At 40.2% G+C, this 24823-nt stretch overlaps 1 protein-coding gene across 9 annotated transcripts in view; it reads right to left on the bottom strand.

Moving 5' to 3' along the window:
- Positions 1 to 24823, bottom strand: part of ST6GALNAC3 (ST6 N-acetylgalactosaminide alpha-2,6-sialyltransferase 3) — a 514884-nt gene that overhangs the window by 393510 nt on the left and 96551 nt on the right. For 4 of the 9 annotated variants that reach the window (XM_045801990.2, XM_045801998.2, XM_045801997.2 and 1 more), the window contains exon 1: positions 1 to 24823. This exon is cut by the window's left edge and continues 14171 nt beyond it. The exons of 4 other annotated variants lie outside the window; for them this stretch is intronic. The gene's annotated coding sequence lies outside the window, so the exon portion shown is untranslated. One more of the 9 variants, XM_087866013.1, reaches the window with a different exon arrangement.

The following is a 24823-nucleotide window of genomic DNA, read 5'->3' as shown; positions in this document are numbered from 1 at the left end:
AAAAAGAATTTATAAGAATCCCTACAGTTGCAAATACCTCCATCTCAATCAGCATGCTAATTACAAATCATTTTTATTTATTCATTAAATATTTACTACTTATATTTTATCACTACTTGCTCTTATTCATTTTTTGGCACTCAAACATAGACTTTCTTGTACTTTTCCTCAACAGTTTCACACATTAAATCACCCTTTGCCCTCATTTGACTATAATCCTCAGGAGGACAAGGTCTCTACCACGGGTGCTAAACCCTCCATGTACATCAGACTCACCTAGGGAGGCTGTAAAACTTACCAACCCCAGCCCGATCCGCAGGTGTTAGTTAATTGATATAGGGTCATTTTTGGAGCTCTCCAGAGCTTTGATCTAATTCTTATAGGTGGCTGCACACTAGAATCATCTGGGAAGACTTACAAACCAGTGATGTATTGGACCCTCTCCAGAGACTATGATTTAATTGATTTGAGTGCCACCTTCATTGATCTGAGTGTGTCCTTCACTGATCTGAATGTGTCCTTCATCGATCTAGGTGCCCCCTTTATTGATCGAAGCGTCCCTGCCATTGACTTGAGTGCTGCCTTCATTGATCTAAGCGTGTCCTTCATCGATCTGAGTGGATCATTCATTTATCTGAGTGCTGCCTCCATTGATCTGAGTGAAGCTTTCAATGATCTAAGTTGTAGCCTTGGTCTCAAGATTTTTTGAAAGTGCTCCAGGTGACTCCTTTGAAGCCAAGGCCGAGAGCGACCTTCCATGTCTTTGGCATATACCCTAAGACCTGGCCCAGCACTTGCACATGGCTGACAGCCATTAAGGTTTTCTCCAATATATAAAAACAGTTTCACTTAAAATATTCTAAATTCCGATTCTACAACTTCCCACAAATTAATCAGGACCAATAAAGTTTAATTACATGTTAAAAGTTACTGTACTTGGATCCCTATAAAGCGGGAGACCTGATTATCTCAGGAAGTATTTCCTTCCTTGACAGGCAATTTCTTCACAATTAAGATGAACTGAAGAGCATTCCAATCTCTATATTTAACACCAGTGGCCCAAAGGTCACATCAATATACAATAAACCAGTACTTTAAAAATGCAATGCACTAAGGCCACATATAGATGACTTGCCAGTATTTTTTAAGACCCTAGGCAGATTTTTCACTAAAAACATTGATCTCAACATCCAAGGCTGACTGGTTTCATCAGCATAATATAGGCAGTCTCTGACTGCAGATACTTCACACTTCACTCCTCTCATTTGATGTTGTGTGATATCACCTCTACTTCCCTTTCCAACAACTCACGGTACACATTTATCAGTTCCTCCTGTGGCGTTTCATGAAAGCCATGACTGGGGAGGCTAAGGTAGAAGGACTTAGAAGATAGGCAGAGGTGCTCTTCACTCTCATTTGATGCTCAGCTTTATAAAAGCAAAGCTTAGGGGTTTGCCTATATATATACCCCCCCCCCAAAACCTTGCAGAAGCCTTGCACAAAGAAGGTTCACAATAAATACTTATGTTGAACTTCTTTAAAGTCTTGGGGCTAAATGCATATCTGTGTGTTCGTACATACATGTACACACACACACGCACACACACACACACACAATACACACATAATCCATACACACCACCTTAAAGGACTCTCTTAGAAACACCAATGGTTCTCCCCTGCTCTCTGGGTAAGAACATTGCCTTTGAGTTAAACTCAAAGTCAACGGTATATGCATGGCTGTGTCTTTCTGTGTGTCTTCCTTCTATTGTAGCCGGATAATTCCCGATTTGCCCTCTGTGTCCTTCACAGTTATCTCTGACATCGAGTCACTTTACCCAGAAGGAGTGCTGAGTCAGTTAATTACCTTTGCTTTAATGTGGATTCCATTATTTTACCAAGTCAATGCTCCCAGAGCTTTGGGATAAATTTACTAATGCATTTGCCAATATATTTTGCACATGCTGAATGCTGTGTACATGGAGGTTATTAGTAATTATAAACTGGAAATTGCCACTCTGCATCCAAGGACAAATTCTTGCCATTTTGCATGTCTTCCTGTTAGAATCCCAAATGATACTACTCAAAGGCACTCTACTACCTTTCTGCAGAAGCCTCTGATTTCCTCCCCTTTTTACCTTTCTTTTCCCTCTTACTCTTTTAATTCAGTAGGTCCACTGAAATAGTTTATTCTTTCTGGCCTTCCTTTTTTGAACAGCTATTTTCTCCCTACAATGTACATCCTAGATTCCAGAGCAGAGAAACCACTATTTTTTTCTACACACAAGAGGACTACAAATAATTGTCATCAGTGCCAACTAGCCATACAACTACCTATAAATTCAGTTTCCATCTCAATGATGAATTCTCTTTTGCTTTCAGGTTCTCAGTCTCAACATAAGGATTTAGTAATCTGGGTTTGGTTTTTTTTTTTCTTTTTTATACACTGCCACATTTTCTAAGGCTACTCTGGCTGGGATAGAGTAGGAGAAGCCTAAAAATTCAAGTATGGATGATATTTTTATGGCGCTTTCTATGCCCCTGAAAACTTCTGTGTCTCAAAATATTTGTTTTTATTAATTACAGTAATAGCTTCCACTGTCTGAGCATGTATTGTGTGCCAGTATGGACCATTTCACATGCATTATTTCTCCACCCCAACAACCTTGTGTATTATTAACCCTATTTGAAAAGGTGCCATCAATTTTCACCTGGACTACTGATACCATCTTCTTCCTTGTCTCCTCACACTCATGTTCTCAATACAGCAGCCAAATGATAAAATGATTTGTTTTAAAACACTATACATGGGGCGCCTGGGTGGCTCAGTCGTTAAGCGTCTGCCTTCGGCTCAGGGCGTGATCCCGGAGTTCTGGGATCTAGCCCTACGTCGGGCTCTTCCGCTGGGAGCCTGCTTCTTTCTCTCCTACTCCCCCTGCTTGTGTTCCCTCTCTCGCTGGCTGTCTCTCTCTGTTAAATAAATAAATAAAATCTTTAAAAAAAAAAAAATAAAACACTATACAGATCATATCACTGCTTTCCACTCTACTCCCCTTCCTTCGCCCCGTCTCTCTCCTTGGAAACATTAATGCTTTCCAACTGCCCTTTGAGTAAAGGACAAAATCCTTAATATGACTCTGCACTGGCCCCTACCTACCCTCCAGCTTCACCTCGTAACTTCCCCCCATCGCCCTAGCTGTCAATACGACAGCCAGCCCATTTCCAGGATGCTCCACGCTCCCTCCTCAAAGCCTCACCAGTCTCCTTCTTCCTTTACCAACTTATTCCCAACAATTCCTTCGGCTCAAGAATCCTTTATTCGGGGAGGCCTTGCCTGACCTCTCCACATTCGTAAGCTCTTTTGTAGCACCAAGACCCTCTCCTCTTCAGCACTTAACACAACCGGAATTTGACAAATTTGACTCATGCCTGAAAGCTCTGGACAGGTGGCCCTCAAAGTGCGGTTCTGGGACCAGGAGCAGCAACTTCACCTGGGAACTTGCTAGAATTACAAATTCAGGGCCCCCGACTCAGAGCTACTAAGTCAGAAATCTGGAGGCAGAGTGTAGAATCTGTGTCAACAAACTCTGCAGTTGACGAGAATGCACGCTAGAATCCTAGGAGGCCTGCAGACTGTAAGTGCCAAGAGGGATTTTTTGGATCATCACGGTATTCCACCCTATTTGATGAATGAATGAGTGAATGAATGAATGATGAAAAACCTAACTCTGAAAGGTTAAATTACTTGACCAAAATCAAAGATCTAGCAAGTAACAAAATCAAGAAGTATGACTATCACCAATTTTGAAACCATTTTTCTTCTCATATTTCTGCTGAATAATACCTGGACTAGCTCCTCAGATTTCCCTTTCCCTGATATATTTTTCCATATATTTTCCCTCATTTATATGGACACATACAGGATATTAGTTATGAGAACAAAGTAAGGGCACCTAAAAGTTTCTAAGAACCTTACTTTGGGATGTTAAAGGCCATAACCAGGATGACATGAAGTGAGTTTGTAAAAGTCACTTTATAAGATTTCAATTAAATGAACATAACTGACATTTAGAAAATAACAACGAGCCGCATAAAGACCAATATGATGTCTATAAATAATTGGAAATTACATGATAACAAAAGTATATATTCACAATTTTCACTTAACTAAAACATTTACATGTGACACACATAAAACTCCCCAACTCATTCTAGTTAGAAGTCAATTATCCATTTTCTTTATACCTTTTCATGCACACATGCATGCACACTACTCTAACAACCTATTTAGTAGGTGATCATATTTAGGGAAGTGCTTACTTTTTAGTTAAGTGCAACTATTGATCTTTCATCTCTCATTATAATAATTTCAAACCACAAAAAAGTTAACTTTAAATTCTTATTTTTAAAGTAATAGAAAATTCATATAAATGTAATTCTAATGTCATCACTTTAAAAATGTTTAAGGTACAAAGTGAAAATTTCCTCCCTTGCTTTATCAACCCCATTTTCTCAGAAGTAACACTTAACCTTTGGGGGTTATCTATCACAATATCTTTCTAAACATATAGACACATATCTCCATTTCCATATACAAATACGTGTGTCTACATACAAATACATATTTATATACAGACATATGTTCAGTTTCTGAATAATAAAAAAGGAATTTTTTACATTACATACATTACGATATATTTGGCTTTGCAATGCTATCCTATGAACATAGGAACCTTGTGAGGATATATATTATTAACAATCTTCAAATGTCAAAGATGCAAAACCAGTCTTCTTCGCAATGGTTAAAAGCATTAGGTCATCAGAGGGCCCTATTTAGGCTGGGTTCCCAATGCACTTATTTCAAGGAACAAAAAGGAATAGGAGCAGAAAATAAGAAATAAAGTCTCTTGGGAGAAGGGTTGGAAGAGACCTTTCATCCCAAAGGCACTTCTGGTCACCACACCCTACCACCTCCTAACTACCACTGAGAGGTCGACTCTCTTCTCCTTGCCTGCACATCAAACCTTAAAAGGCTTAGATTACTAGACCTGGAACCAATCATTACTTACACACACACACATCCTCCCTTTGTTTTAACAGTCTCGTGTATATCGTTACATTTCTTATACTTACTGTTGTAATTTTTCAGAAAATATCAGTAACGTTTAAACCAAAGTCTAGCTCAATCTAAAGCCATCAAGTAATAGTCAAATTATAAAAGAGCTGGTTTTATGGATATAAACAGAATATGATAACCACCATCCAAACAAGAAATAAAACTCTAGGCAATGTAGCCGATTTCATTGCTCCCATGAGCAAAAACCATCTGAGCTAGTTCAAGCACACGGGGTGATTTATTAGAAGGAGACAGGGGTCTCTTGCAAACCCCTTTTTTGGAAGGATACAGAAATCTTTGTCCATAAGAGACCCCAGAAGCATGGATGAGTTAGGTCTTGGAAACTCACTGGAACTGGGGACTGAGATGCCCCAGGGAAGCCTGGGAGTCCCTTCTCTCTGTTACTAGTCTCTTCTTCTTTCCCCTTATTCTTCTATTTCTATAGGCCTATTTTCTCCATTTCCCTATTGACATAGCAGAAAATAGCCACATCCAAAAACATACTGGGAATTTGGTAGAACCAATTACAAAGTCCCAGATGCAGAGGCTGACTAGCATAGCTTGGTATAGAGGTTCCATCAGTCACTGCTGAAAAGTTATATTATACAAAAATGGCTTCTCCCGTAGTCACCACGTGGATAGTTGAACAGGTGGAACTACCAGGAAAGAGGACGTGGCACTAAATTCGGGAGATAAGCCACTACAAATTTCGTACAAATTTTAGTTTGCCTAGCTATAGTTTTCCATTTGAATACACAAATAAGCTCTCATTTAATCAAGAGTCTCACATTTTCTAGTTGGGATGGCTGTAAATCTCAACTTCCCAACTCCTTCATGACAAATGGGACACATAAATTAGAAAAAATGAAGACTGCCAGACCAGAAAATGTAAGGCATCTAAGGGTTTTAATTTAAATATGAGCTACTGAGCGCATTCCATATTATGTGGGAAAAGTTATGAAGCATCTTATTTTAATTAATAGAGCATTGAAACTATTGCTGAAATTTTAAAGCATGAAATCCAAGTACACGGCGCAGGATTTTCCTTAGAGTCAAATTAGCATATGGCCACAGGACCCAATTCTGAAATAGTCATGATAAATCACAACCATTTAGAATGCACTGGATCTTAGTTTCATGTAAATAATACATTACTGCTTTCAAAGGTTAGGTATCTGGAGCACACACCACACAAGAAAAAAAAATCATACAATATTGTACAAAGCTGATCTTAGAGACTTGGTTATATGACATCATAACCCTTTGGTGATAGCTCCATGATCTCTAAATTAAAGTTATTACTTTTTCATCAAAAGTGGCTTTTATAAAACAGAAACAGTTCTACTACTCATCAACTCCAGAAGAATTTTTTTAAGGAAGTGGCAAGTGATCTCTGGCTGAGGAAATTTGTCTCCATCACAAAGCCTACTGCATAATTCAGCATCCAGGGCCAGCGTCAACCCTGCAGAAGCACAACATCTGTCTTCAACTCTGGATGTTTTGACTCAAGAGCTTCTACTCGGGTGATACCAGGGGCAAATGTGGTGAACTCCATAACCAATCACACCCTTCTGTTTCTTGGAGGTTCCAATAAATGCAAAATGACTCTAATGAGTACCTAGGACTACAGGAAATTTAAATCCACCGAAGGAATGAAAGGGCTCTGAGCCATGGACACAAAGATTGCTCCTCTTCATGGGGCTGAGCTCTTCTAAACTTCCCAGGCACTGCCACATCCTGGTTTTCCTCCACATTCCCCCCTTCATCAGCCCCTCCTCTTCTGGCTGGACCTGAACTTAGTTCCCTGCTCTTCACACTCAATGCATTCTCCCTCAGCTTCACCCAGAGATTCAACTTCCATCTAGTTACTGATTGGCTCAAATATATCTCCTAAGTTCCAGAACCAAAACAGCACCCACGGATGAAAATCTCCACTTGGCTCTTGCAAGAACTTCAAATTTGACATAGCTAAAATCTAAGATATTCTCTCCTGATCCCCCAAATAAATCTGTTCCTTCTTCTGTGCTCCCTTCATCAGTGAATAGCACCGCCACCTTTTTCAAGATCCAAGCCAGAAACGTCGAGTCAGCCGTGATTCCTCTCTTTTCCTCACTGTTTGTGTATAATTAGTCACCAATATCTGTCAATTCTATCACTTAAATATATCTCAAGTCTAGATACTTCTCTCTATCCCTACAGACACTCCCTTAGATCAGATGGCTTGTATTTTCCACCTACTGCAAAAGCACTCTAACATGTTTCATGCCTCCAGTCTCACCAACACCCGGACATTCTCCACACTGCTACCATAGTGATTGTCCAAAGGTATAAATCTGTTCATGTCACTCACTTGAATAAAGCATTACAACTTCCCTCCACTGCTCTTAATATAAGGGAAAACTTGGTAACAATGGTTCACATCAGGAGCAATTTTATCCCCCACTCCCAAGGAACATTTGGCAAAACCTAGAGACATTTTTGGTACCTGGGACAGAGAACAGGGATGCTGCTAAACACCTTATAATGCTTAGAACAGCCCCCACTCCCACCCCAACAAAGAATTCTCTGGCCCCAAATGTCAGCAGTGCTGAAATTGAGAAACTGAAAAGACATGCGGACATTGCCTAACTTTTCTACCTTCTTGTGATTTCCCACCTCCTACACTGCCCCCTTTGACCCAACCTTAATAAGCCAGCCAAATTAAACTCCTTCACAAAAACATTATGCTTTCATTTTCTTCCAGGTCTCCCTACACACTATGTATTTAGGCCAGAAAATTGTTCCCATAGTTTCCCTGCTTTCTTCACCTGAGTAACTGAAAGCCACTCTAAGGCTTCAGCTTCAATATCACTTACCCTGGGACCCTGGGAAAATATCCCTGCCCCCTCATCAATTAGGTGCCCCCCTTCAGCCCAACCACCTCCCTGTCCTTCCCTATTTTATAACAGCTTGTTGACTTACCAGTAACCCAGACTGGTTGATGCCCATCTTGGGTTTTTTTGTTTGTTTGGTTGGTTGGTTCTCAGCATCTAGCACAAAGCCTCACACGTGGTTGGCACGCACATATTTGTCAAGTGAACGTACAATTTTAAATCAACAACAATGGTAATCATCACACTGCCAACACTCTTCATTTAGCACACCTTCATCGACAGCCTTAACATCAGCAGTCTTATCTATACTTCTGAGCCCGGGAAGAAAGTAAGCTACAGAAGGTTCAGAAAACTGCAAAGATGCCCTGTGACATTAGTCAGGGTGCTTAGAGCTGTTGAAAATTATGCTGGTGAGTAAAACCACTGACAGGTGAATTTTTGGAACCTGGTCACCTGGCTTTAATAGCGATTAAGTGCGGCGAACCAGAGCATGTTTTCAAAAGTAAATACTGCATCGGGTTATTGGTCAGAGAAGAAACACATAAACATGCAGGAAATTTTTCAATTCTTGGGAAAAATTAAATGAAACAAACCAAACTAAACAGGAAGAATAAGCAGACATCATTTTCCATCTAAGGCTATCAAATAATAGGCATTGGCTTGCTGGTTACCTGGGAAAGAAAAGGACACAGAGCAAATTCCTCTGATTCAGAGTTTCAAGGAATGTGCTACCCAGAAGAATAGCGCCAGTATCACCCAGGAACTTGACAGAAATACAGATTCATGGGCTCATCTCAGACCTCCTTAATCAGAAATTCCAGAGGTAGGGCCTAGCAATCTTTGCCTAAAGAAGCCCTGTGGAGCATTCTGCCATCTGCTGAAGTTTGGAACAGTCCCCTAATTCATCCCATAACTATAGCAAAATTCCATCTTCACAATAACAACATTTAGATAGGTCCTACTATGTACCAGGCCCTGTTCTAAGGTGTTTAGACATTAACTCAAAAAATAATAATACTATTACATTCCCACTCTACAGATGAGAAAAAAACCCATGGACAGTATCATTCTGTTCCAACAAATTGCGGAAACTCCTGATTTTCCTTGAGGACAAATTACCCCAGAATCTGATATTCTGAGCTTTAGGACTGTCTGCTAAAACCTTTCCATCTCTTACCAATCTCATTTAAGGGTTGTCCATCCCCACCCCACACTCATTTCAGAGTTTCTATCCATGAACTTTATACTCAAACCAGGTGCAGGCCTGTTCCTGGCTTCTTTCACGGAAGTCACCCATAACACAATTCCTCTAGCCCAAGAGTTCTCAAAGCACAGTACACAGATCTTGGGGCAGGGGAAGGAGGAGTCCATGAGACCCTATTAGGGGGCTATGGGGCCAAACTTTTTTTTTTAATAATACGAAGGTGTATTTGCCTTTTTCACTTTGTTGACGTTGGTACCAAAGACACAAAAGCAACAACAGGTAAAAGTGCTAGTGCCCTAGCATGAATGAAGGCACTGGCACCAAACTACCTGTAATCCGTGTTCCCCAAGGCCATGCCACTCGCAGTAAAATAAATAGCAGTTCCAATTAAGAGTGTTCTTGGGGCACCTGGGTGGCTCAGTGGGTTAAGCATTTGACTTCGGCTCAGGTCATGCTCTCAGCAGGGAGTCTGCTTCTCCCTCTCCCTCCACCCCTCCCCCTACTCGTATGCACATGTGGGCACACAAATAACTAACTAAAATCTTTTTTAAAAATGCCTTTTTTATAAGACTTTATTTATTTGGGAGAGAGAGGGCAACAAAGCAACAGAGGGGTGAAGGGCAAAGGGAGAAGCAGACTCCCCACTGAGCAGGGAGCCTGACGCGGGATTCGATCCCGGGACTCCGGGATCACGACCTGAGCTGAAGGCAGACACTCAACCGACTGAGCCACCCACGTGCCCAAAAAAGTGTTCTTAATGGAGCAGTAAGAATTATTAATCTAATTAAATCCTGAATACACACCCTTTTCATAGTCTATGAAATGGGAAAATGAATAAAGCACTTCCGCATGTGTAAACACAATGGCTGTCATGAGGAAAAGCACTTGTGCAATTGTCTGAATTGTGAGTTCAACTAGTTGCTTTTTTCATCATACATGGTTTTTACTTGACTGGAAAACTAACAAAGTATGATTATTTAGATGCAGGCATTTGGCAGGCATCTGCTTGAAAATGAATGAAGTAATCCTACCACTTCAAGAAAAACAACTAACAGTATTTGATGCCAATGATAAAAATCTAGTTTTAAGTGAAAATTAGGATTTTATAAAACTTGAGTCTGCCACCATGAGCTTGACAGCTTCCCAGTACTTAAAGACATTTCTGATGAGATATTTGAGTGGTGATATTAAGGAATGCAATTTTGGGCTATTGTGTAATGAAATGTGTCAACATTTGAAAGATCTGCATTAACTCAGTGAACCGATATTCTCAAATGACCAATGCAAGATGTTACAAAATCATACACGGGTAAAAAATCCATTCCAAGTGCAAGCTAGACCAATGGATTTTAGCATAACAGAATATGAAAAGTTCATTGATTCAGTTTCAGATTTCATACTGCAACTAACCTTTACAAAACTACCACTTGCAGGTATGCTATAATAACAAAGCAGAATGTCCACAATTATCTAAAAAGGCTATTCCAACGTACCTCCCTTTCCAACTACGTACCTGCGTAAGGCCGAATTTTCTTCATCTACTTCAACCGACACAACATATTGCAACAGATTGAACGGAGAAGCAGATGTGAAAATCCAGGGGCCTTCTATTAAGGCAGACATTAGAGACATTTCCAAAAAAAAGAAAAAGAAAAAAAAATTCTGTTAACATTCTCACTAATTTTTCTTATTTTGGAAAATATAATTACTCCTCCTAAATATATATTATTTGTGTTCACATGTAATGAGTTTATTATTACTTTTAAAAGAATTAATAAATATTTTTACATCTTCCCAGTTTTAATTTCTAATATTATGAATATCAATAGATAAAATTCACATAAACAAAAGCTTTTAAGATTCTCAGTACTTTGTAAGAGTACAATGGGGTTCTAAGACACAGGTTTAAGCAGTACTGTCCTAGTCTCTAAAACCCTCTTCCTTTCATACAGTTCCATGAGATCCTACTCAGTGTCTCAGAGTACTTCTCTTCCGAAAGTCTTCCCTAGCTTATTCCCTACCAACTCTAATCGCTTCTTTAGTCTGTAGTTCCTCATTGTTCATACCTTTACACCTCTGTAGGCCCAATTTGAGTACACGAGCAATAAGCAGTATGTCCGGGCTGGTTAACTGATGCAACTCTGGGCAAGCTGCTTGCTCTAAGCCTCAGTTTCCTCATTTGTAAGACAGAGATAAGCCGTGCCTACCTACTTCATTAGGGTTGTTGGGAGGCATATGTGTCCCCCTAAAATACATATACTGAAGACTTAAACCTCAATGAGGCTGTATTTGGAGTCAGGAAGTGATTAAAGCGAAATGAGATCATGAAGGTGAGGCCCTGATCTGATGGGATTAGACTCCTTGCAATAAGAGACATGGGAGAGCCAGCTGTCTCTCTTTTTGCCATGCGAGGATACCATGAGAAGGTGGCTGTCTATAAGTCAGGTAAAGAACCCTAACTAGAACCCAAGTCAGCCAGACCTTACCATGAACTTCTAATCTCAGAATGGTGAGAAAATAAATTTCTCTTGTTTCTGCCACCCAACCTATGGTACATTATTATGGCAGCCTGAGCAGACTAGGACAAAGGATTAATAAGATAGGCAAAGCATTTAGCACAGCTCCTGGTATACAGCAAACACAATAAGTATTGTTATTATCAGTATTTATTCCACAAATATTTACTTAGCAGCTACTACAGTTACACCAAGGCTTCTGCCATCATGGAGCTTATAGTCTGGGGGGAGGCAGGTTAACTTTAAACAAATAATTATTCAAAAAAATACATAATTATAGTTGTGTTAACTGTTGTGGAGGAAGTCTAGAATGCTAAGAGAAGATATAAAGGGATGCATAATTGAAAGGGAAGTAGGCATTAAGGAAGGCATCTTTGAGAAAGTGGCATTGATGAGAAGTATTACGCATCTAGATTCCTTAAGAGAAGGGGCCACGGCTTGCTTTTGTGGACCTTGCACAGGGTGGAAGTATCTGCTACTTTCATTATGGATATTTTCTTCTGTCTAATTTAAGCAACATTCAGAAGCATAAAGGTTTCTAGTTTTTATATGACACTCTTAAACTTAATGTTTACTCTGGCTTTTATATGAATGTCCTAAGCTTACTGTTTATTGAGAATTACTAAGAGAAGTAAAATTACCTTCCGGGGAAATTGAAAAATGACCTTTACAGGCAAAAAAGTAGACGATAAAAGGATCAACAAACAAAAGTCCCCAGTTTCCCAATTCGCCTGACTAATGTTACAATCAAAAAGAATTTAATTCATAAGGTCAGACTCTTCAGAGAAGTAAAGACCAGTAGGTGAGAATAAGGACACATGGGAGTCTATGAAAGTAGATTCCAGTCTCACTGTTAAGTGATTTTTCCTGATCAAAGAGCAAAAGCAGTGAAAAGCTTTGAAAAATGATCCACAGCGCTGAGAAGTACATTGCCATGAATATTCCTGTTAAGGCGGGATATTTTAACCACCTGGCCTCAAAACAAAACATCGTCTTACCAAAACACCGGCCCCAGCAACAAGGAGACACCAGAAGGTTGAAAAACAGCTACGACTTCCTGTTGGCAGCAAGAGTGGAAGGGGTGTCTGAGGCTGTGTGTCAAGATAATAAAATATTAAAATGTCTCTCTCTTTAACTTGTACTTTGGCTTTCCCACAGACGTTCTGTGAGAGCAGGACTCCTCAAAAATTCCTTTCCCAAGTCAAGTAGAGTGCAGGCAGGCTCTTGATAAATCATGAAATGTAAACTGTCTAGCAGAAAGAACTTTTAGCAGGGAGCTAGTGGAGCCTGGTACCTAACCTCAGTTCATGACTACGGGCAAAATTTACCACATATCTGTGCAAGATTCTCCATCTCTCACACTCAGATGATGGACTTTGAAGAAATGCTGTTCATGTATAAAGATGCTCTGACTTTTTCGAAATAAGAAAGTATTAATTTAGTCAAAGCAAGATGGCCAACAGACACATGAAAAGATGTTCAACATCACTCATCATCAGGGAAATGCAAATCAAAACCACAATGAGGTGGGCGCATGGCTGGCTCAGTTTGTAAGAGCATGCAACTCTTGATCTCAGGGTTGTGAGTTCGAGCCCCATGTTGGGTATAGAGATTACTTAAAAAGTAAAATCTTAAAAAAAAAAAAAAAAAAAAAACCACACACACGATGAGCTATCACCTCACAACTGTCAGAATGGCTAAAATCAAAATCACAAGAAACAAGTGCTGGCCAGGATGTGGAGGAAAAGGAACCTTGTGCACGGGTGGTGGGAATGCAAACTGGAGCAGCCACTGTGGAAAACAATATGGAGATTCCTCAAAAAAACTAAAAATAGAATTACCATATGATCCAGTAATTTCACTACTGGGCGTTTACCCAAAGAATGTGAAAACACTAAAAAAGATACATGCACTCCTATGTTTACTGCAGCATTATTTATAATAGCCAAATTATGGAAGTGGCCCAAGTGTCCATCAATACGTGAATAGATGAAGAAAACGTGGCATACACATACACACACGCACACATGTACACGCACACGCAGAGAAAGGAATATTACTTAGCCATAAAAAGAATAAAATCTTGTCATTTGAAACAACATGGATAGAGCTAGAGAGTATTAGGCTAAGTGAAATAAGTCAATCAGAGAAAGACAAATAACATATATTTCACGCATACATGGAATTTAAAAAACAAAACAAACAAAGAAAAAAGAGACAAACGAAAAAAAAGAGTCTTAACTATAGAGAACAAACTGGTGGTTACCAGTTTGGGTGGGGAGATGGATAAAAGAGGTGATGGGGATTAAGAATATACTTACTGTGATAAGCACTGAGTCATGTACAGATTGTTGAATCACTATACTGTACACCTGAAACTAAGGTAACACTGGATGTTAACCAGACCAGAATTTAAATCTGTTAAAAATTATTCAATGCAGTCCCACATTTTAGGCCAGCATTAGCTTCTTTAATTGCATGATGCCTAGCACTGAAATTTAGTATATAGAGATCCAGAGTAACTCTTCCAGTATAGAGATGTAGAAGGCATTTTGAATTGACTAAGAGAGTGGCCAAAACAAGCTATCACTCAGGTCTCCTTTTTCTTAACCTACTGTTTCTCCACCACCGCACCCCACAGTGTGCTTCCCTTCACTTCCTTTAATCCTGTGACCAACGCTGACCTTTACTCTCACCTCCATTGTCAGTGAGAGCTAGCCATCATGTCCAACTATCCTCAACTTTCCAACTTCCCTACTTAACCCTTTCCAACATTCAGGAGAATTTATGTGACTTCCAACCTTTCCTCCCTCCGATCTCAAAAGAACAAGGGGTCACTCATCCAGTATCTGCATCTCAGTCCCTCCTTCTCCCCAGAAACTTGGCCACTTCTCTTCTTTCTCTTCAATCTCTTATTCCCAAAGGTCTCCTCTAAAATACAAAAGTGATCACAGCTTGTCCAAGTTAAAAAAAAAAAAAAAGTAGGGGCACCTGGCTGGCTCAGTCAGTGGAGCATGTGACTCTTGATTTTGGGGTTGTGAGTTCAAGCCTCACAAAGAGATTATTTTTTTAAAAATTAAATCTTAAAAAAAAAAAAAAAAAAGTGCCATGAACCCATGTTCCATCTCTGACGAGGACTTTCTCCACATCCATTCCCCCTTGCACGTGGCCAAGCCTTGAAAAGGTAGTCCACAGAGTTGTTCTCAAACATTAATGTGCAAACAGATCAACTGAGCAGCACAGTAAAATGCAGATTCTGATGTAGTAAGACTGGCAAAGGGCTAGAGGCTCTGAATTTCTAAAGTTCCCAGGTGATGGTGATGGCACTGGTCTTCAGGCCAAACTTTAAGAAAGGAGTTTCTATACTCTAATTTCACTTCTACTTCTGCTACTAGAATCAACATCCATATTTTAATGAGCTACCGGGGATGGGAAACTGCCTGATTCCATTTACATATGTCCTTTCAGTGAGAGCACCTTTATCCTGGGGGCCTCAAATAAATATAGCTCACGCTTATTTACTTTTTATTTATCAGTCCCACGGTTTTTACTGGATGACTAACAAGCTTTATCTTAAGAACAGACCTCTCTGTGTTAAAAAAAAAAAAATGCTGAATAGCAAATTACATTTTTCAACAAATGATGAAAACATTATTTTATAAATCCGATCAATAAGGATGGGTCAAATTTCTGAAGCCCTTGTGGACCACAGACAAGAATCTTTTCTGCACATTCTAGCTGAAATTTGGAAGAAATTGCCTCACTAAATAATTTCATTTGTGTTTGTTTGTGTGGGGTTTTTCTTGTTGTTTTGTCTGCTTTGTGTGCCTTGTTTTATTTTTCAATATGATGTAAACCAATTCCTTCCAACTTCCAACATATGTCTCAAAGCTTGCCAAGAAGGAACTAACAACCATTTCAAAACAGCAAGAAGTCACTGGGCTGAAAGCTTGGTGTCCTGTGTACTTTTCTAACAATTTTCCATTGTTTTCTGAAATCTTTCCTTCCTTCCCCTCTCTGAGCCTGACTCTCATCCTACTCTACCCTCCAAACTACTCACAAAGATGGCAGATAATACAGTCTTTGAATCCTACCACTATCACAGAACACTCCTGAACAAATTACCATCAATTACTAGACTGGCGAAATGTCGTGTCATGTACTACATTAATTTTGTTGCGTTAATTAACAGCTAGACACAATAAGTCGTCTTCAAATGAGGATGTTAAGATTCTACCCCAAAAGTCAGAAGGTTCTCATAAGGAAAAGAACGTCCATCAATCAGATGGACTTTCCTTCATCAGTCACAACTGAGCTCTCAGAGTTCACACTCTACTGCGATTCAATGATTAGAAACTCATGCCTCCAGCCCCACCATGTCAGTCTCCACATGATAGCCTTCAGTGGTTCCTTCAAGCCTCCAAGATGATGCTCAAACTCCTTAGCATGGACCATAGGCCCTTCAGGGTCGGCAGCTGGACCCGGCGCCCACCTGTCTCTGCAGTGTGGTCCTTGTGCTCTCCACGTGCACGAGCTATACCTCTCCCGAGGGCCTTTCCCTTGCCCACCTGCATGTGGGGCAGTGGGACAAATCTAATTGCAAATTAAGCTAACATTTCCAATTAAGATGAAGGAATTTCAAACTTTAGACTATTTGTTGTTGTTGGATTTACTCTTTGCAGGCTTCTGATCTCTGATGAGTCATTCTACTCACTATTCCTCATTAGGTCCATGATTCTCAGATTAAAAAATTCTAGATTCACTCATCGCAATGACCAAAGTGAACCTAAGTCCCTTCATATTTCACTCCACTGTCTACTGGCCTGCTGGCTTCAGCCCAGATCAGAGAGAGGACTCCAGAAGCCCAGGGTAACTGCATACAGAAATGGATACAAAACTGGCAGAAAGGCCCTGTGTGCTTGTCGCTGGTCTCTGGGTCCTAGAAGCTGTGGACTTATCACAGGGGTGGTGGTGATAGAGGTAAAGGATACAAATTCACTTTAATATAGGAAAAGAATTGAAGTGCTTACCCCCATGAAGGTGGGCAATATACACAAAGTATATTTTCCCAGAGCAGGAACAAATTCCCTATAGAAAGAACATACAGCTTGGCAGGGCCAGGATCTCTCAAGGAAGCTCCTGTTCCCATTCTCCTTTGGGGAAAAGGGGTGGGATTATACTCTCCTATGCCCATCCAATTCTTCTGGAAAGACTGGCTCTAGACCTGTTGCCTAACAAGAAGCTAGTACCTAGTTAGACCCTAGGCAGTCGGAGGGCTTAAAAGACTAAGTAAATGGCAGATCAATTTCCACATACAACAATCCCTTAGCGAACCTCACAATCCTGATTCTGCATAAGCGAATTCCTTCCTACTCCCAAACACACCATAATAATCACTTTTGCCTTTACCTACTACATACAGATTATGTCCAAATTGCCTGCTATCTGTCATAAACTGACTGATTTCTGAACACAAATCAGATCCCAAGTTCCACATGCCCCAAGAGCTCAGTCTCAAAGTGTTTTCAAAGCAAAGAACAAACAAAAAACCCCCTAAGGTATAGATAGGTCTCTCTATCAAAGGTCAGAGGATGCAGGGAGGCACAGAGGCTCGAGGCAATGCCTAGGATGGACCCAGTGATGGGAAGTTAGCTGCTCTAGACCTGTAAGCACTGCCAGGAGTGGTCTCCATAAACACAGCACTGCTCACCTGAAGGGAGGGGGTAGGGAAACCGAAGAATCAGGAGAGACGATCTTCAATCAACACCTCTAATGCCTAAGCCGGGTCTGCATGTTGACATCTGTAGGTTGTGCAGCTACCCCCCTACCTTCCAGCAGGATTACAAAGTACTCCAGGGAATTCTGGACGAAATACACACTTCATTGCCTTTTGTAGCAAACATGGCTGCCTGAATTCAGGGGTTTACACAATGTCCAAGGATGTTTTTAGTTACCAGTATCATAATCTGTAGAAGAGTGATGCTTAAATCCAATAATTAATTTATCTGGAGGTTGCAAATTTATTGAATCTAGCCAGTCAGTTAACTGGAATGCACACACATACTGAGTGTGAAATATACCTATATATCTTAGCCTAATCTCTACTTTACTCCCAGGCCTCACAATGGAATATCAAGCAAGCAATTATACAACCATAGCATGTAAAACAACCAGAATATTTTGGCTAAAGAAGCTATAACTCTGAAGCGTGATACACTCATCTACTGCGTGTTAAAACGAAGGCAGTAATTTGTTTCAGTGTCATTTAGAATGCACAGCTATTCTGCAAAAAAATCCTAAACATAAGAAGACCAGAAGGAAACTAATTTCTTAGGAATTGGTGCTGGAGCTAAAACTTTAACAATAGCAGGAGGTTAAAATGGCACATTTTAAGTTTAAAAAAAAAAACTCGGGCTTGAGGAAATGGGAGGAACAGAGGGAAGGAATGGATATGCAGTTTCCTTGGAAACTAACTGTAGTATTATTGCAGCAATAAGCCTCAGGAATCATTGTTTAGAGGGCGAAAATACTGCTCATCTGCTTAAAACTGGACAAGGGTAATTTAGAACCTAAATAATTGTGATCTCTGTGAGAATCCTTGGGGAACTCTAAAGACTGCCGCAGAGTGGAGGTGCTCTGTACAAGCTCATACATCTACAGAGGAACACGAGGAAGCCCCCCTGCGAGGTTACAGAGAGCAGACGACCATGGTAATGACTTAGAGGTACAATTTCCAGGGCATTGATATAAATGGCGCCACCAGGCAACTCCCTCTCCAGCCCTCCTCGACCCTTACTCTTGTTCTTGTGAATACACCACAATCCCAGACAAACAGGTTTGCAGGGAGACCGAGCCTCATTTCTCATTCCAGTTCTACTGCTCCCTTGTTCCCTGAGCTTGAACACCTCACTAACCTCAGTGGGCCTTCTCTGCAAAACAGAGAAAATACCACTTTCTTCTCAGGGTTACTATGCAAGCTAAATGAAGGAAGAAACACCCCCAGAATATTGCCTGGCACATAGCAGAGTATACGTGTGAATGCCATTTCTCTTCCCAATGGTCAGTGGGTTTACTTTGAGAGCTGGCTGCTTCTTTCCACCACAGAAAATCCCAGACAAACAAAGTAGATTTTGTATAAGAATACATAGCAGGAGGTCTTTACAGAGAAACTCAGAGGGTGTGGCAACTAGTCATGTCACAGTTGGGGTATGCGGCCCTCTCTATCATTCGGATACTTAAAGAATCAAACCTGCTGATGACATAAGGATGGCATAGGCTAAAGCTCACATGTGGATGAGGAGCTGAATTGAATTCAGATTGTCTGTGTAGTAAAGTATTCCTCCATGAGGACAGGGACGATACCTGGTCTGTCCACCTTTATGTCCCTAATGCTAATGCAATACCTAGAACATAGTATATATTCCAGAAAGCATTTGTGGAATGAGTACAAATGGTAGCAAGGGGTCCCAGGAGCTTGTGGGCAAAGCCAGGTAGGGATCAGGAGCCAGGAGTAGAATTTGGATTGAAAGCACAAGTGAGAACCATGGACAAGGCAAAAAATGCTTCCTTCCAAGACAAGTTCATACACGCATTTAACAAATATTTAATGAGTCCCTACCATGTTTCAGTCACTATTTTACATGCTCCAGAACATAAAGACAAAAGCCCTCCTCTCCTGGAGCTTACATTCCAGAGACCCTCAGCTGTGTTACAGTACAGTCCTCCCCCTTGTCCACAGGGAGTCCATTCCAAGACTCCCACTGGATGCCTGAAACTGTGGATTAACGCAAACCCAAAATATATGTTTTTCCTATACATACATACCTATGATAAAGTTTAAGTTATAAATTAGGCACAATAAGAGATTAACAACAATAACTAATAATAGAACAATTTTAACAAGATACTAAAATAAAAGTTATGTAAATACGGTTTCTTTCTCTCACTTTATTTTATTGTACTTTACTCACCCTTCTTGTGACGGTGATAAGATGAAGTGAAGTAAATGATAAGGCGTTGTGTCATAGCTTTAGGCTACTATTGACCTTCTGAGGCTATGTCAGAAGGAGGACCAGCTGCTTGGTTGACTGTGGGTCACCGAAACCATGGAAAGCAAAACCATGGATAAGGGGGGACTACTGTAAAATGGCTTATGTGTCTGTCTCCTTCAATTAGGTGTGAGTTTCTCCCATGAAAGGCCTGTGTCTTGGTCATCTCTGATTCGTCAGTGCCACAGTGCCTGCAAGGTCACAGGAAGAATGAAGTAGTTTTGAACTGAACTCAAAGTCAGGCATCAAGCGAAGCAAAAGCAAAGAACATTGGTTTGAGTTAGGAAGCAACGCAGTCCTAGATTTGAGTCCCAGCTCTACCACTAACTAACCTGGTGACAAGTTACCTCTCTGATCCTATAAAGTGGAGATAATGGTAGTCCGCAGCTCACAGAGCTATAATGAGGGCCAGATGACAAGCTGCCTTGACAGGACAGAGGAGGCCGCTTGGTCAGGTAATGGAACCTGCTGGGACACCTGGGTGGCTCAGTAGGTTAAGCATCTGCCTTCAGCTCAGGTCACAATCCCACGGTCCTGGGATCAAGTCCCAAAACGGGCTCCTTGCTCAGCAGGGAGCCTGCTTCTCCCTCTGCCTCTGCCTGCTGCTCCCCGTGCTTGTGCGTGCGCTCTCTCTAATAAATAAAATCTTAAAAAAAAAAAAAAAAAGGAAATGGAACCTGCTGCTCTCAGATCATGGTCATGATCATCACGACTCCTCATCAGGGACAGGAGGCTGGCCATGCTCAGGGGGAGAACGTGAATGGAACACTGGGGCAAATCCATGCCTGTAAAACTTTTCATCAAAATAAGATAGTTTGGTTTTTAAGAACCCTTCTCCATGCCTAATCATGTCTAAAGGAGACTCCTACCCAGGCCAACACAATTCGTTTTGTGTGAGAAAGCATCCTCTGATCAGCCGCAATGACCTGCCTACAGTGAGCCCTGATTTCCAGCCCACTTCCAAACAGCACCAGCTCCCACTGATGGTCCTCATGAGTTGGTTTGCTCCTAGTGACCATTCTCAAAGGGTCAACACTCAACTTTGCACTTGCAGTCTCAGTCCTGGGCAAACTTGGAAGAACTAGAAGCCCCTGGGCTGGCCATACATTTCCTAACTCAGTTTTGGTGACTTGGATAAGGTAATTTATCTATCATGAAGCAGAGACAACTTTTTCAGAGAAATACTCCCATGGAGATGCTTTTGGCTCACATAAGGGATGATCACATAACACAGTTCATGACTGGAAATGAGCTGAAGTAAAAAAAAAATTATAGAAAAATATATAAATAGTTATTAAAATGACTGGGGGGGAGAAAAAGTGGCAAAGAGAAACAAGAGACACACATACCTGTAGGTATAACTTTATATGGATGCATACATCCGACCATACGTTGATGTATATGTATATATATTACAATGAACTGATGTTTCAATAACATGCAAATGTACATACAGTCATTACTCATCTCTACCCTCCCCAAACATATATAGAACACATATACGCAATTACATATATGTGCACAAATGATTTACTTGTTTCTACCCCCCAAAAAAAATCATTTCTGAAATTTAGTATAGAAATCAACAACAACAGAAAAGCTATAAAAGCCTGAAAGTCTTGTGATGCTGACTATTTTTTAAGTAAATAATAATGTAATAATATATCAAGGAACAAACTGGAAAAATAAGCTTAAAATAAATTGTACAAAATGTTCCCCAGACAAGTCTAAAATAGTAGAGCTAAACCAGTGTACAGAAAAGTCCCCTAAATTCTCATTATATTACCATAAGATTGACAGTAACTACTACTTCATTGTCATTCCTTTCTATTCTTCTCCATAATCATATATTGAACAGAGCCCCAGATAGATGGCAGGAGAGCTGCATTACACATGGCAGCATCTGCAAACTCTGTAATAGTCCACACGTCTAGCCTTAGACACCAATACCATAAATACAGACTCCATTTCTCAAACGACAATTTTGCTCATAGGAAAATAAGTGGCAAGTCAAAATTCAAATGACTGAAGTTGTTTTAGGTAATTCATAGGTTGTAAAAACTAATGAGAAGTAAAAAAAAAAAAAAAATTACGAGGGTATTACAACTCTCCCATTAAAATGAAAATCTATGTTACAACTTTATGTTCTTCAAATGCCATACCAGACTGAAACATCAAGCAACACATCAAATGTTCTGTTCCTAAAAAATGACTTTGTTTATGTGGAGTGATAACCTTATTAATTTTCAGAAATACTTGCCTAGTTATCCTTTTAAACCAGAATCATCTCCCATTCTACATGACCATCGAAGCTTATGTTTAACCAGCAATTCATTTGAGTAACTAAAATGAAAATAATTGCCAAAAAGGCCAGAGGGCACTATATACAAATATACAGACACACACGTGCACACGCGCACGTGCACACACACACACAGATACACTTCAAGAGCAACAGGGTAAAACTAAAAGCAGATAGATAATCATGTCCCTAAAAAGGAAAGAAAACCCTATGAAGTCATCATTATGAACAGTTTTATGAATAGCACTAAAGGCGTTAGCACATGTATGAGAAATGATCGTGCAACAAGATTCAATCAGCCAAATACCAGTTTCATGCTGCAGAAAAGATTATGTCTAGACTGGTTCTCGAAAATGGCAGTTGTTACTCTTTTATTCTCTCTTAAAAGCGGCTGCTCAATACACAGAGGGCAGTCTGCATTTGGGTGCTGATTGGACAAATGATTGCCAATAATCAGATGGCATGATTTATCTTTGGAAAACCGTGGAGCAATTTTAAGGAACACCAATAATTTGAGCGCTAAGCATTGCTCACCATAGTGAAAATGCTTATTCCACTTCAATCGTCAAACCCAGTGTTCAGAGAAAACAAATAGAGTGAGTTTGACACTGGACTCTCAAATTTCTGTCAGTAGGATTTGTGGATAACTCAGGGTGATACTTGACCACATCGTAAGAGAGATTCAGCAACTCCTGCAGGTATGAGAAACAAGCTGATTCGAATTTCTAAGTGTTCGTGTCCTGTCATAGCATTAAAATAATCATGCAAATCTGCCTCCAGCTGGTCTCTGATTTGCATTCATTTTTTTCTGTTTGAAATGATTTATACATACTTGTACTAAATTCTAAATTCTAATTTTAACATTCAGTCTTGGAAGAACAGACATTTACAATATTAATAGTTAGCAATTATTAACATTATAAGTGTGTGGATGACACCAAACCTGGTTAATAAGCAAACTATCTACATGAGTGTTCTTCACAGAATTGAGCACTAACCATATTCTTTTTTGGCTAATGTTAAAAAAAAAAAAAGAGAGAGAAGCCATCTCTCATGGATATTACCTCCTTAACACGTGGAGGACAGTCACATAAAATATTGCATGTTGATTAAGTATAAGAAGACAAGGGATGAATCTTCACAAATCCTATGTAATTGAAAAAATAGAACACTCTCCCTCTGTAGTTGTATTTAAGTGGAAAAATTTACACTGTGGAAGTCCTTACTTACGCAAAGGTCATTCGAAGCAAAAATCCAGGAACCATCAGCAGGTAGCCCATACCCTTTTAGGAGAATAGAAACAATCAAAACTTCCCTTCTAGAAAAGTCATACAGGATGAGAGATAGTCCCTGGATTCTCCTTCCACTGAAATCCAACCCATGCCTGAATAAATTGTCTCAAATCAAAGCTCAATTAATACTAACAACAGGGACGCCTGAGTGGCTCAGTTGGTTAAGCATCTGCCTTTGGCTCAGGGCATGATCTCAGGGTCCTGGGATGAGCCCCACGTCAGGCTCTCTGCTCAGTGGGGAGGCTGCTTCTCCTTCTCCCTCTCCCTCCTCCCCCCCTGCTCATGCTCTGTCTCTCTCTCTCAAATAAAGAAATAAAATCTTTTTTTAAAAAAGTTACTATGTGCTTTATAAATATTGTTTTACTGAATCATAATATTCCTATGCAGTAGATACTATTATTACCCCATATTACTGATAAGCTGAGATTCAGAAGATGGGGTAACTTGCTTGAATCAGTCACCCAGCAAATAGCAGAATATTAACAACAACAACAGCTATTGTATTTTTAGTGCTAATTGGATCTAACACTTTCCCTGAGAAACTTAGGCATCTGTTCTAGTCCGCAAAAGAACCCAATGAAATAGAAGTGGTCTGCATTTTTTAAAATGACGAAACTTGGAGCCTGAGAAGTAACAAGCTGATGTCACCAACAAATAAATGATAAAGCTAAGTTGAAAATCCAGTTCTACTAATAGCACACGAGTACTACTAATAAATTCATTCAGTAAATATTTTCTGAATACCCATTATGTGCTGGGTACTGTTCTAGCCACCAGGGATCTGTAGTGAACAAAACATAGGTCCTGCCCTCACAGAGCTTGCATTAGAGTATTTTTTTTGCATTAGAGTATTTATTACAGCTTGAAAAATAATAAACAGAATGCCAGGTGATAAAATGTGCTACGAGGAAAAATAATGCAGGAGAAGAGTAAAACATTCTAGGGGCGCCTGAGTAGCGCAGTCCTTAAGCGTCTGCCTTCGGCTCAGGGTGTGATCCCGGCGGTCTGGGATCGAGCCCCACATCAGGCTCCTCCGCTGGGAGCCTGCTTCTTCCTCTCCCACTCCCCCTGCTTGTGTTCCCTCTCTCGCTGGCTGTCTCTATCTCTGTTGAATAAATAAATAAAATCTTTAAAAAAAAAAAAGAGTAAAACATTCTAAAATGAATGGAGGAGCACCATTTGTTACAAGATGGTCCAGAACAGACTCTCTAATAAGAAAGTAATAAAAAATAAAAAGTAAGGTTTGCTCAAAAATTGGTCAGACTTGAAGAAAAGTGAGGAAACCATACACATACCTCATAAAAAATTTGCTTGCAGGGGTGGTGACTGGGTGGCTCAGTAGGTTGAGTGGCTGACTCTTGACTTTGGCCCAGGTCTTCATTTCAGGGTCTTGAGATCGAGCACCCCCACCATGGGCTCCCTGTTGAGCAGGGAATGGGCTTCTCTCCCTTTCCCGCTGCCCCGCCCCACCC

Source organism: Ursus americanus, chromosome 12 (assembly GCF_024610735.1).
Source record: "Ursus americanus isolate L20-20 chromosome 12, mUrsAme1.1.p, whole genome shotgun sequence".
Lineage (NCBI taxonomy): Eukaryota > Metazoa > Chordata > Mammalia > Carnivora > Ursidae > Ursus > Ursus americanus.
The sequence above is the reverse complement of the archived record's forward strand: the minus strand, read 5'-3'. Positions and strand labels throughout refer to the sequence as shown.